Raw genomic sequence first — 14,904 nt, forward strand, 5'->3', positions numbered from 1 at the left:
ACTTCTATCAGATGATGGGCATGAACGCAACCATGAGGAGCAGGCGGACCTCGCGTGGCTCCAGGTGCAGGACCCCCAGAAGGACACCACACTCCTTCTGATGTGCAGTGTCTTCAACCAGACCTAAGAAAATGTCACAAAGAACCATAATGAGAAATATAAAGTAACCAGCTTGCATTCTTCAAATATGTCAATGTCACAAAAGACAAAGGTGAGGAGTTCTTCCAGATAAAGAAAATTAAATAAGGCAATGTACCTAAATGCAAAGGGCCCAACTGGAGCTAGAGGGAAGCAGGAAGGATCAAAAGAGAAATAATTAGATTATGAGAGCTAAAACCTAAGGAGTGGATTAATCCATTTGATGAATTAATAATTTGGATTAATGGGTGGTGAGTGTAGGCAGGTGGAGCACAGCTGGAGGACACAGGTCCCTGGGGGAGTGCCCTTGGGGATTATATGACCCCTAGCTCCTGGCTGCCTTGTCCTGAGAAGCTTTCCTCCGCCACGCCCTTCTGTCACGATGTCCTGCTTCACCTTAGGTCTAGAGCAGTTAGCCAACCATGAACTGAACCTCTGAAACCAAGAGCCTAAATAAACCTTCCTCCTCTAAGCTGCTCTGGTCAGTTATGGTCATAGCGAGTTATGGTCAAAAGCTGACTAACACAGTTATTGCCAACTCACCTGCAAAACTGTATCCCTCTGAAGCATGGCAGATCAAACCTGCTCATGTTCAAATGTTTTAGTAAATATGTCTTGTTCTTACAGAACTTCCAAGATTTAATATATAGAAACTGCAAAGTTAAAAAAAAAAAAAGACATGTACTTTGACTATAATTGTACTGAGAAATATGCGCATCAAATAGCGAAAAAATAATTTTGTATATAATGATTATTATGTCAGGCTAAAGATCAACTTGAGTTAATGTTTATAACATGGAAGGGCAATTAGCAATTTCAGCAATTAGGACCTGGTTTGTAAAGGGTAAGAAGAAAGGCATCACACTTTGTGAAATCACTACCTCTGTTTTTAAGGACACACACGCACTAAGGTGTGTCTCTGCTAGAAATCATAAAATATGTGAATGCACAGGAAAGGTAAGCACTTGAATTCTTGTCAATGCATGTTGAGGAACACAGGAAAAGTTTTCCAAAAGATGTCTAGCTGAGGGAGTAACGGAAATGATTTTGGCTTTAGTGCTGGTTACCTGGGAATAAGCCTTTGCCCAAATCTCATACTATTCACTTAAGATCTGTGCATTTTACTCTATCCAAGGTATTTCTCAAAAAACACAGTAGAGGGCTACAGCTCTGTGGTGCCTGTCTAGCATGTGGCCCTGGGTCCCACCCCTTGTAATGCAAAAAAAAAAAAGCAAGTAGCATCAGCTGACCTGCTGGGTCACTAACTCTCTCTCTGAGCTTAAATCAAGTAGCCCCAGTCTTCCCATTTAAAAATAAGGGGACTATGTTTAATGATCACTAAATTCCCTACTTTGAGGGTCCAGTTGATAATTTTTTCAAAAAGTAGCAAATAATTTCCATACATTTTTAACCTGACTTAGAAATTTGACCATTTTGCATTTTTTTCTGTTTTTTCTTGTTTTATTTTAGAACTTTGACCATTTTAACTTTAAGTTTCAACTACACTAAATAATACATGAAAACAATATAATTACAAAAATAAATGTAAAGGACATGAAAAAGGCCCAAGGTCTCCCTGGCTCCCTCCCCCCGCCCTGGGGACCTGTCTTCCTGGATGGCAGTGTGTCTCCCAGGCCGTCTTGATTGCTGGAAAAGCAGGGCAGCTCCATGGCCGAGCATGAAGATGTGGAGTGCTGCTGTCCACGTCCTCAGCCCACCCACAGCATGGAGAACCTTCTGGAAGTCACTAGACTTCCTGTGCTTCAGTCTCCCATCTAAAAAATGGCAACCAAAATGGCGCTGCTGTGAGAACTGGGGGCAGTATGCTCCTAGAACAGAGCCTGGTGCCCAGCAGGCATCGGTCACACTGGAAAACAGCTTCCTATTTCATAAAAAAGTACCTACACTGGCTCCCTCCGATTCAGTTGAAGAAGAAATCATTAAAGATGCATCCTGGCTAATGACTTGGCCCAACGCACCACATTCCACATAAACACACTCAGGGAAATATTTCTCCTCCTGGGACATTTCATCACAGATCTTGAGCCCAAGGTTTCATCGGTATCACGAAATACACCTTGTAGATGAAAGAAAACAGGCCATCAAAGTCCTGTTATTGACATGTTAGGTTTTTTAGCCGGGAGTAGCAGCAAACGCCTGTAGGCCCAGTGCTCAGGAGGCTGAAAGAGGAGGACCACAGGACCCAGGATTTCCAGACCAGCCTGGGGAACATAATGAGACTCCATCACAAAAAGAAAAAAAAAAAAGATATAGATTTGGAAGACTTTAATCGTGGGAAGAGAATTCAAGACAGCCTTGTCCAGTCTTGACTCGGCTGTTCTGTCCCATTAGTAAAAAACCAACAGTCAGGACACATGGGACTGAGGACAGCTGAGAGATCACATGTCTGAACACACTGCCTGATAAATGTCTGACCTTTGTCTCTAGTCTTATGGACAAGGGTCCAAGGTGCTTGTCTATTGCTCATTTAGCATTTATTATGCAAAAGATTTTCATTTCTTAATATAGAATCTAAAAGGGGGAAGAATCCTGCCTAGTTAGATTAGGATTTACTATGTTATCGATGCGGAAAGACTTGGAAATGAAACTTTCGACTGAGAAAGAATAAAGTAACACGTTTTCTCCCACTCAACTTCAATCAGTGCTTCCTATTTCATAATAAAGTACCTACACTGGCTTCCTCCAATTCAGTTGATAAGTGATAAGAGCAGGAGCCAAAGGTCCCTGATTCTGTCTTCATGAAAGGACTTTAACTGACAGCCACTTAGTCCACAGCAAATAGCCTTAAATAATGAAAATTCAAGGACCCTGACTCCAGCTTGCACAGTCCAGCTCTGCTCAGGGACAGATGTTCCCTCTGTTGGGGGACACCCTGCACATGCAGGTGACACAACAGCTCTCAGGACAACACACCCTACACCCTCATGTAGACATAGTCATAGCTGAATTTAGAGTGAATAAGGATAAGCCCAACATACTGTTGGCCACCTCTCCTCAAAAGTGGGTCAAGCAAATGCATGAGCTGGCAGCTGTGGGTCTGTACACATGCACCCACGCGGTGCCCTGCTGGAGATGAGAGAGACAAAGGGCACAGAGAAATCATGTTTCCCTGGCCTTCTTGGCTGAATGCCATATCAACACATTTCCAAGAGCAACGGTTGACCTCGGGTAGCAGAGTGAACTATGGCCTTAGTGGTGTGATTCAAAAATTCGCTGCCCCAGATTGCTCCTCCCTCTCCCTTAAAACTGCCTGACATCCTGCATTTGAGGCTTACTCCTTTAATTAAAAGTGTCTTAGAATGTAAATGTCCTCAGGACAATGTGTTAGGGCAGAAAATCGTCAATCAGTCTTTCCCCGCTATGGCAGAATTCACTCCATCTTTTCCTTTTCTCCCACCAGCTGGTGGAGGTATCCAGTCTAAAAGACCAGAGTTGTCAGGCTATGCTTTACTGTTGCTGTCTTGGCTTTGACTCGGGAGAATATAAATGGGGTGGAAGGGTGATTTGGGAGCAGGCAGCCCTACCATGGAAGGGTGAAGAGAGCAGCAGAGTGGCCACTGGAGAGCAGCAGGAGGCCCCTGACCACACTGGGCCTGGGAGGGAACCCAGCAAGTGAGCGCAAGCCCAAAGAAGCCCCATTATTTCCCAAAGTTGGGTCCAGACTATTTCAGAGCCCACGGCTCTCCTTCTGACAGCTTCATGAGCTCTGCTCATCTTTCAAATTAATAATGCAGTGATTGATGAGGAAGCAATTTTTCTGTGTATAAACTAAATTAAAAATGACTTAGTATCCACATTTAAAAAAGCACAAGGAAAAATTAAACACATGCTCACGCACACACACACACACACACACACACATCCCATCATATACAAGTGGCAATTTAGGTGAGGAACAGAATTCCCAAATTGCAATCGATATAGAGAAAATGACCCCAACTCACTGAGGACAAGTGAGGGCTGGCGGAGTCCCCTGTGTAATGGCTTTGGGGACAGAAGACTGTCCTCTCCCCTCCGCACCGTGCTGTCCTACATTCATGCAGCCGTGGCCACAGCTGTGTTTGGAGTAGAATGAGGACAAACCACACACAACACTGGCCATCTCTCCCCAAAAGTGAGCTAAGAGAATGTCTATACAGGTAGCTCTGGATTGGCTTCAGATAATCAAGTTTCCCAAGTCCACCTGGATTGTAAACTTCACCCAGGTGCCTGGTGAAACCAAACCGTCCCTCAAAATCTTCACTGGAGAGGCCTGGAAAGGGCACAGGAGACTGTGTTTTTCTCTAGCACCTCTGATGATTTTTGTTATCAGGCAAATTTTGTAAACACCAACATAAGAAGCTATGATTTCAGGAAGGAGGAGAGGCAGGAGGGAGTTTGTTTCTCACTTGAGCTTGGAAATATGCCCTGGAGGATAAAGCAGGTTCTTATTTGGGGGCCAACCATTGCCTGTCCTGAGCTGAGAACTTTCCATGATGTCAATACAACATAGGAATCCCAGATAAAGAGGGAATTCAGCCCTTGTACGTGCCAGCCTATTAATATCCACCAGCTCATTCGCCTTTTGGAAATATACAATGAAAATCTATGGTCATGCAGCTTGACGTGGGATTCCCGGATGCGAGGCAGCAAAATCCAAGTTCAACCAGCACAAAGAAAAAAACAGAAAAATGCATCTTGATAGTATAATGTGCAACCAGAGTTCTGAGATAATAAATTCAAGTTAGTCAATGCAGGAAGTTGAAATGTGGGTGCTATATGAGCCATTTGAAGAATGGCACTCATATGAAGCTCAACTTCTCACAAGAATTCCCTCCCACAGGCCTGTGCCCCTGACAGCAGCCTCACAATACGTGGCTTAGGAAGGGAACACAGGAGGATAAAAAAGTAATTATACTGAGCGACAGAATTGTGAGGTTCTACTACTTTGTTTCCTTTATTGTTATTTTAATAGGTGTGGTAAATAGGAAAATAGCAGTCGTTAATATATTACTTGTAATCACTCACTACTATTTTGTCAAAAAACAAATGAAAATATTTCTTAATGCCGAGAGGGTCTGTTTACTAGCGTCTCTATTCACGAAAAGTGCTGTATTGCATCAACACATTCCTTCACCATAAACTTCACTCTCACTCACAGAAACAATGTAAGAAGCATTGAAAGTCATGTCTCAATTTAGCAAAATCATCTTACACAGTATGAAAATAGCACTGGGCATCTTGAAAACTCGAAGGATGCTTCAGAAGTCTCTGAAGCGGAGGGGAAGGAGGGGGCGGGAAGCAAGAGAGAGGACTCAGCAAGACCAGCTGCCTGCGGAGGGGCCGGGTGCAGAGGCCCCACCCTTGCCCACCACCTTCCCAGCCTGAGGCTGGGGCCTGGGAAAGGCACTGTGCTTAGTCCCAGCACCTTCTCCCCAGGACAGGAGGGCTCTCTGGCAGAAAGGTACAGTTGGGATCGTTCCATCTGGGCCTCACGGCCCTTTCATGTTTTGATAAAGGAAGAGCACAGTGGGTCTGGAGAATTATCACAAGCAGGACTGAGGCTCCTGAAGGTGGGATGAAACCACTGATATCAGAGGGAGGAGCTGGAGACCAGCCCTGGGGGAATGGGGTGGAGGGGTCATGGCTGGGGAGGGAAAGGGCAGAGAAGGAAAGGACAGGCGTGAAGAGAGCCCAGGAGGACCTGCAGCCTTGCTGCTCTGCCACTGTGTGCAGACAGACAGACAGACAGACTGACTGGGGGTGCTCCTGGAGGCTGCTCCCAGCAGGCTTGGCTGAGTGTTGCTCTGCACAGCCCATGAGCATCTGCTTGTCTGACCACAGTCTAGCATAGGATCTTGGCTTCCAGAGGATTTGCTAATGGGGGCATAGCTGTGCAGAAGAAAGGCAGGTGCTCCCTCCCGGCAGGCCTGCAGGGAGATCCGTGCTTTCCCTCCTCCCAAAGCTTAAAAATTCAAGGTTTGGAATGAATTTGGACTAAAGTTCAAGATGACTTCTTCCCACTCACCCACCCTCTGCCCCCCAGGTTAATATATTTACTGAAAAGAATTTAGATTAAAAGCAGAATTTTCTCCTTTTCTACTTTGGTTTGAGGTTTACGTTGTTCTTTATGTTAACAATGATGACTGGGTTCACCCTTACAGCTAGTGAAAAAAAGAAAAGAAGGAAATGTTCTTTAACTCAAGACTTACCTCCCCTGGAGCCAGTCAGAATTCACACTCCCACCCGGAATCCATCTCCCATTTTCAACCAGAGGCCCTGGATTGGAGACATCACCACACCTTCATGGGACATCATCTGCCCTGACGGTATTTCCATATCACTGCTTTAGCACTCTAGACAGTAAGTTCGGAATTAGAGGCATTTGGGGAAGAATTTTAGAGACTGAAAAGGCTAGAATAAGAGATTGATAGTTGAGGAAACAGGCAGAGTCTATGCAAAGCCCATGGACTTGAAGGTGTACAGTGCTTTCACGTCAACACACATCACAAAACAACGGCTCTTGTGTCTCCCACGGGCAGGCTGTCTGCTAGTACCCATCTCACCGTTTCCCACCTACGAGCTTGATGCTACCACTCCATCTCGCCCTGAAGGAAACAGGCCTACTAGGGCCAGGATCACACAGTCCCTCTGCTGACTCCATAACCTGCTTGCTCGGGTACCAGGCCTTGCCACCCCCCAGCAGTGTGATACGCCAAATGCTCTGGGACCTTCTCCTGCAGGCTCTCCTGGCCAGCACTTCACTCTGGGGGGTGTCCCTCCTTTGTGTTCTCATGGCTGTTATCAGTTACCTCCCAACAGGGACTGCGTATCCCTTGAAGACCTGTCCATGGCTTACTTATCTTCCTAACCAGCTGTCTGGCAGAGAGCAAGAGCTTATAAGATGTTGAAATAAGAGACATCTAGGGAACATGCCAGAATTAAACATTTATTATTTTCAAGTTGAAACTAATATATTTATTCTTTCATTTTATACAATTGGCATTACTATAATTTTCTTTTACAACATAACATTAATAGTTGATATAGATGTATTGATGCAGATTTCAGCCTTCACTTTCTGCCCAACAGCTCTGTGTTGAAGGAGAGAGAAATGAGACTTTAAGTGGTCACTGAGCAAAATTTAAAATATTTCTGCAGATGTAGTAGTGCACGCCTGTCAACCTAGAAACTCAGGAGATTGAGGCAGGAGGACTACAAGTTCAAGGCCAGTCTCAACAATTTAGCAGACCCCAGGTAACTTAGTAAGACCCTGTCTCAACATAAAAAATAAAAAGGGCTGGAGATGTGGTTCAGTGGTTAGGCTCCCCTGGCTTCAATCCCCACTACCAAAAATAAAAACAAAATATATATTTGTCTATATTTTTCAAACAAGCTCAGAAATTCTTTGCACTCCGTATTTCTGTTGAAGTTGGAGTACGGTGTGTTTATAAACCCCTTTCTGCTTCTAAATTATGGGATTCTTGCAATAAACACCTTTTCCATCTCCTCCTACAAACAGCGAGAGCAGGGCTGGACCCAGGTGCTTTCCTGGTCACTAGGTCTCTGCCTCTGCCTGTAGAGTAGAGTGTGGATGAGGAAAGAGAAGACTAGACAGCTTCCTCTTCTCCTGAATAACCACAGCCCAGGAGCATGGTGTTTACCTGCAGGCCCTGCTATGAATACCTGGCACACAACCACACCCAGTTCTTCCCCATCATGCCTCCCTGACACCTGGCAATATCCAGGTGGAAAAAACAGCCCCTGTAAAAGACTGTCTCAAAACCAGCCACAATGCCCATCCCACACCCTGTACTTTGCAGAATTCAAAATCCAGCAGTATTGAACAGGCCCTGGAAATGCCAGACCACTAAATTCTCCAGGTAGGGCTTTCTGGGTGCGAGCCTGCTGCATTCTAGGCTGGACTAGGTAGGGCGCTTGAAGAATCCTAAAATCCAGCTCCCCTAATATTATGCACGTTTGTCATCCACGTTTGCCTCATGTCAGAGAGCCACTGTCCTGGCAGCGCTTGGCAGCCTGTGAGAAGAGAGGTAGGACTGACACCTAGGCCACATGTCACCTGCATGGGGAGCAGCTCTGGAATCAGTGTCCCACTGAGATTCAGTGGGTGACCAGGCAGGCCAGAACAGAGAGACCTGGGACCCTGAGTAACCACAGCCCAGGAGCAGAGATGGTATTGGGGAGAACTTCCAAGACGGGTGATTGGCACCGGGGAATTCCCAGGAGACAAAGGGAAAAAGAGCTGGGGCTGCAGGCAGAACTCCGAGCCAGGAAGGAAACCAGTCAGGGCTTAGTCACAAGGACCAGTCAAACAAAGAAAAGTGCTGGGGAGTGATATTGACCAAAGAATAACCTTATATTGCGTACATGTGCAAACATGTAACAATCAGTCCCCTCATTATGTACAACTGATGCATCAATACCAAATGTGAAGAAAACACAGCAGGCAGCAAAGTGAGCCACTCAGAGGCTTGCAGGAATCAGTGTTGGTCCGGGTAAATAAGTATGGACACACATATCTGAGCATGGCAGAAAAACTCAAGAAATGGTGAGGTTTGGTAAGCTCGCAGTTTCAGGTTTACGCCTTATAAGCTGTGTGGCCACAGGCCATTATGGCAGCTTTAAATGCAGAGGGTCTCTATCCTATCTACTGGACAAGGCTGAGAGGAGCTGAGAAGGGCACATGGGAAAGCAGCTTATAAACCAGGGTGGCAGCAGGGCTCCTTTCCTCCCTTGTTCACACACCTGGGGATGCTCTGGAGCTACAGAAGCGGCAGTGGCTCACCACGCTGTGACTTTCACCCTGGAGGGACTGTGGGAAGCACCTGGACTGAGAAAGCATCAGACACCACACAGTTTTTACAAGCACACCCACACCCACACACACACACACACACACACACGCACGCAAGCACTCCCTGAGGACCACTCCTCTGGTCCCACAAGGATGTAGACTCTGATTCTCTCTTGTGAGTAGGAAGTGGAGGTCTGAGGTCATCCAGCCCCCAGACATGCTTTCTTGGGCCCGCAGTTTGGTCTGCACATCCCTCTCTATTACCCCCCCAAAAAATATACATCCTCTGAAAAGTCTAACTTTAAAAATTCAGTAGGTTTCCATAAATGTTTAGTTTTATAGCTTCTATTGAACAATCAAAAGAGCTAGCAGCACTGAACTCCACATTCCTACAAAGAATGGTCCTCACACCAGAAAGGAGCACTGAAATCCCCACTACAAAACCCTCTCGGAGTCCCCAACTCAGTAGGTCTGGGATGAGGCTGAAAATCCACACACCGAAGCAGCTTTTGGGTGATTCCAATACTGCTGGTCCAGGGACCACACTTTGAGAACCACTATGCTGGGCCATGGCATAGGCAGCTCCCTTTAAACAGGGCGTGCTCGCTCCAGTGTGCCACAGCCCCCACCTCCGATCATCAGTGACATGGACCCGTTGTCCTTCACCAAGCTTACTATGTTGTTTTTCTTACACACACAGAGCCTCTTGACTGACTTAATCTCCCAGGCATTTGAGTGAGCAACCTCTGCAACTCGAGGACAAGAACTCTGCCTTACCTAAGTCCTCCCTTCTCCCCGCCCCCCACACCATCCCACGCAATGTCTTGCACACAGCATTCAAATGTCCTAGTTGATTTTAATTCCTGTGAAACGTGGAGGAGAATGCCCAAGCACGAAGGACAGCAAGACGTGAGCAAGGAGCTGGCTTCAGCTTTCTCCCCCTTGCCTCTTGGGTGCAGATCTAAGAGCAGGGCCAGGCGGTCTAACTGTAAAATCAGCTGTCATTCACGAATACTATCAACAAACTGCCTACCTTGGTTGGTTTTATCGACCACTAACCTGAGGGCAAGAGAAAGCCTGGCTGATAACTTTAGGCCCCTTCTAATTTTAAGTCTGTGAGCCCATTAATAAAGACTAGAAAAAAATTCTGTGCCCATTCTGGAATCTACCAACCACAGAAGAACAGTATGGAGGTTCCTCAAAAAGCTAAAAATAGAATTACCATATGATCCAGCAGTCCCACTTCTAGGAATATATCCAAAAGAACTGAAATTGGTATGTCAAAGAGACATCATTACTCCTATGTTCACTGCAACATTATTCACAACAGCAAGAAAATGGAATCAACTTAAGTGTCTATCATCAGAAGAACGGATAAAAAGTGGGATTTGCACACACAACAGAATACTAGTAAGCCACAAAAAAGGAAGGAAGTTCTGTCATCTGAAACAAAATACATGAACCCACAGGACAGTGTTAGGGAAAATGAGACAGGCACAGAAAGACAATGTGTATGATCTCACTTAAATGTGGAATCAGCAAAACTGAAACTTTAGAACTAGAGAGAAGAATACAGATTGTGAGAGACTGGCTGTGAGGTAGGGGATATGGTTAGAAGGTAGGTTTCACTTAAGAGGAAAAGGTTTTTTAAATTGTGCTGCACTGAATATTGTAACTTGTTATTAGCTATGGTTAATACTGTATTTTAAATTGCCAAAAAGAATAGACTTCAAATATTCTCACTATAAAAACTTATGCAAGGTGATAGATGGATATGACCATTTCATGACGTATACTCCTATCAAAACACCACACTGCACCCCAGAAACAGATATAATTATTATTTGTCAATTGTTAAATTTTGGATCTTAAATGGCTCCCAAAAGCTCATGTGCTGAAGGCCTGGTGACCAATGCAGCCATGCTCAGAGGCGGGCTTTAGGAAGTGATCAGATCATGAGGCTTCCGACTTCATCAGTGGATCAATCAATCCAAGCAAACCCAATCAAGAGCTGAATGGGTTTGTGGGGAGAAGCTTTGTTATGAGTTCTCCTTCTCTTTCTCTCTCTGTTTGCCAGGTACCATGAGCTGAGCAGTTGTGCATTCCACCACGATGTTCTGTGTGACCACCAGACCAGAAATAACAGTGCCAGGTGACCATGGACTGAAGCCTCTGAATCTGTGAGCCAAAATAAATCTTTCCTTCTTTTAAGTTGATTTGCCCAGGCATCTTGTCAGTGATGGAATGCGACTAACACATCAATTAAAAATGCAAGCCAGACTCTTCCCTCCAGAATCTATCCCCAGCCCACACATGATCTATCTTTGTTCCCTGATCCTGAGCCGTGGTTGATACAAATGGCCCCAAATTTAATTTCCACTAAGAGTTTAAATGTTTTTCATCTCAGTAATGAAATTGGCAGTTCATTGCAGAGACTCTGTAATGGATACCGGTCATTAAGGAGAACAAATTGCATTTTTCTTTTATGGGCTGACAGTGAATGAAAAGAGTTTGTTTTGCCAAAAGGGGTACCAAGGTAATTTATGAAGACTTGACCTCATTAAAACATTCTTGAAGTATGACCAAAAAGGAGGAAACATCTAAATTAACTGTTATGGGCTTCCCCTGCATTGTCCAAAAGTGGCCTCGGAGCAGTATTCTTATCGCTCCTATTTTATGGAAAAGGGGCCCAGAGCTTTAACAGCCTCCCCAGCTGTAATCAAAGGCAGTCTAACTCGTTCTTAAACCCACAGCCTCCCCATCACCAATTATCATCACTAGGCACAGGTCTGATAGCAAGGGCATACCCACCCTCCAAACTGCCTTTAAAAAGATTAAGGGACTCAGGTCAAGGCCGGGTGAAAAGAACAAAACATAAAGTCCAAAGGGCCTGGTGCTTGCTCTAAACTAGGAGCAAGAGAAAGAAAACCAACACAGAGCACATCAGAATGAAGACATGCAAACATACTTTTATAAGTGACACATAAGTCCCAGGGCAGACAGGTCTACCTTAGTCCAGTTGAATGTTATAATGAAAGAGCAGACCCCCCCCCCTCCAAAGGTAAGAGCACACAAGTTACCTGAGACACAAGTTACCAAGTCCATTGAGCCGTCCAGGCCAGGTCAGGGCCAGCTGTCCTAATCCAAAATGAGGAGAAATGCCTCAAACTCCTCAATTTCAATAAAGCTAGTGGCCATGAAGGAAAAGACCAACAACAGATTTGGCCACATAAAAACTAAGCATTTTTTATAAGTAAATGATAACACAACAAAATCAAAAAGACAGTGAATATGGAGAAATGAAGAGTTAATGCTGCTCACTAACACGGTAACTATTCCCAGAGATTTTTACCCAAATGGTCAACCAAAGAAATTATGGGCCAGAGAGGAAATCACGGAACAGGAAACGTGAACACCCCCAAAACATACAGAAAGAGTCTCAGCCTCACCTGTAGTCAGAAAAGATGCAAATCAAAATTAACATTTGCTGATTACACTGTGGAGGGGGTTATGGGTGGGGTGGCTAAAATAAATATAGCAGAATCACCCAGGACTGGTGAGGGTTTAGGAAAACAGATACTGTCCCATGAGGCTTGGAGTGCTTGGGAGTTTAAGAATGCTGCAGAATCCTTAGAATATAATTTGGTCGTGTCTAATAAAAAATAATTAAGTCCTTTAACCGCAAATCTCACTTTGGAGAACTGCATACTGAGACTTTTATATGGGGAGGTGACCAATATTTATTAATAGAGGAAACGATTGAATAAGTTCTGGGCATGTTATGAGTACTGTGCAGTTATTAAAAAGAACAAAAGTAGCATTATTTGAAAGACAGTAAGAGGCAGGGGCAGCACTTTGGACTCAGGAGCCAGACTGCCCAAGTTCAAATTGCTGCGCCTGTAATCAGTAGCTGCATGACTCCAGGCAAATGGATCACATCTGAGTTCCTGGGACAGCACCTACTTCATACAGTAGTTATGGGGTAAATGAGATAAAGCACAGGGCCCTGCTTCCAGCAGGTGCTAGAACAATGTCCATGACACCGTGTTGGCTGGGGGGGAGGGGGACAACACAGACTGACTAGTGTAAGCCTATTTTGGTAACATACACACGCATGCTGTGTGTGTGCAGGTGCACGCGCTTGCGTGATGGTAAGATAAAAGTAGAAAGCTTTAACTTTTTTCCCACATCTCTGTGCTGTTTGGCTTGTTGCAAAGAACAAATATTAAAAAGTACCTCGAATGAAGGGGTCATCAAACTATGGCCTGCCAGCTGCTTTTGTACCTACTGAGGGCCAAAGAACGACGGTCACACTTTAAAATGATGGGAAAAAAATCAAAAGAAAGGTGTTTCATGGCGACTGAAATTAGCCAACACTGCCTGCCACGGGAAGTAAGAAGTTTTCTTTTATACCTTTTATACCGTGGCGGCGATTAATGTTTTGACTTCTTCACACTTGAAGCCCCGCCCCCTCGGAGTTCTCTGATCAGCTTGTTCTCCCTGCAAACCCCCCTGAACTGGTCTGGGAGGGAGCTCTCTTTTGCCTGGAGATGATAATCTCTCCCAATAGGATATTCCTGCTCAGGAAACTGCAGTCACTTTCCAACCAGTGACTTAGTCCCACGTGAAGGGACTAGTCCTGCCTTACAATTTCCTCTGCTCAGACAACAACCCAAGGGGACCTCAGCAATTTAAAGGTTGATTCGTGCTCAGGGGTCTCCATAAGGCCATAAATGGTCTCAGGGCTCTTCCTTCCTCTGAAACTTGCTGTTTCTCCAACTTGTTCCAAGGCATCAATCAGCACTGCTTCCTCGGTGACAGCACCCCTCTCACTCCTTTCCAACCACCCAAACTGTTACTGGCCTTCCTCCCACCTGAGGCCTGGACTGCCTCAGCCCATACTGACTTTCTTCTTCACATTTCTGTGGATTTCCTGCCTGCACCACCCACTTTCTGCTCTTCAGGACCATCCATTACTGGAACTCTCCTTGGGATCCCAAGATTTCTCCCTTTTCCTCTGGACGTTGCCTTCCTGCTTCCTTTCTACCCTTCTTTACCCAGCAGCTCTACCATGCCTAGAGGTCACCTGCATGTGGCCCTCACACCTCGGCTCCTTAGACCTCACCTGCCCACCCTGTGGAGGTGCCCCCTGCAGCCCTGCCTTCTCTCTGGGGCATATGAGAGCTAGCCACCCACCGTTTCCGTCTCTTCTCCTACACACACAGCACACTTGGATTTCCCCACTCCTTTGACCTCGGCATGGCCAGTGAAATTGGACTGGGAGTTCCTTGGGTCACTTCCAAACCAAAGCAGAAGAATCTGTGCACGTGTGTCCTGCTCTCTCCTTTAGCTGCAGTGACAGAACACTTCAGTCACCCATTGTCCCATTAACAAACCCTTCTAAATCTCAGTCATTGAAAACAGCCCCCTGTTTTATTTTAATGGATTTGTGGATTTACTGGGCTCGGGCAGTGGTGTGAGTTTGCTTTGGGGACTTTCATGTGGTTCCAGCCAGACACTGTCTGGAGTTGGAGTAACTAGGAGACTCCACTGGGAGGCTAGACTGGTGGGAGTCTTTCTTTTTCCCCATCTGTCCAGGGCCTGTGTTCTTCACATGGCTTCTCCAACAGAGAAGCCTGACTTCTGCCTCTGGCTCGGGACTCTTGAAAGTACACAAACAAAGACTTGCAGGTCTTTGTAAGTCTTGGGCCTGGATAGGACACATTTTGTTGATAAAAGTAGTCATAGGGCCAGCTCAATTTTAAGGAAAGGGGAAACAGAATCTTGATGAGGTTGGGGAGGAGAAAGAATAACAAAGAATTTGTGGCCATCTTTAACCACTCGCTCTAATGATATTCAAATGGTGGCCACTTCCAACAGTCAGGGTTCCTGCAACAAGATAAGGAGAAAGAGCTCCCGGTACAACACAGTCATTGCCACTGCTCCAAGTC

This window comes from Marmota monax, unplaced genomic scaffold (assembly GCF_021218885.2).
Source record: "Marmota monax isolate L192 unplaced genomic scaffold, Marmota_monax_Labrador192_F-V1.1 WCK01_AAM20220418_F8-fsc00039, whole genome shotgun sequence".
NCBI classification, from domain to species: Eukaryota; Metazoa; Chordata; class Mammalia; order Rodentia; family Sciuridae; genus Marmota; species Marmota monax.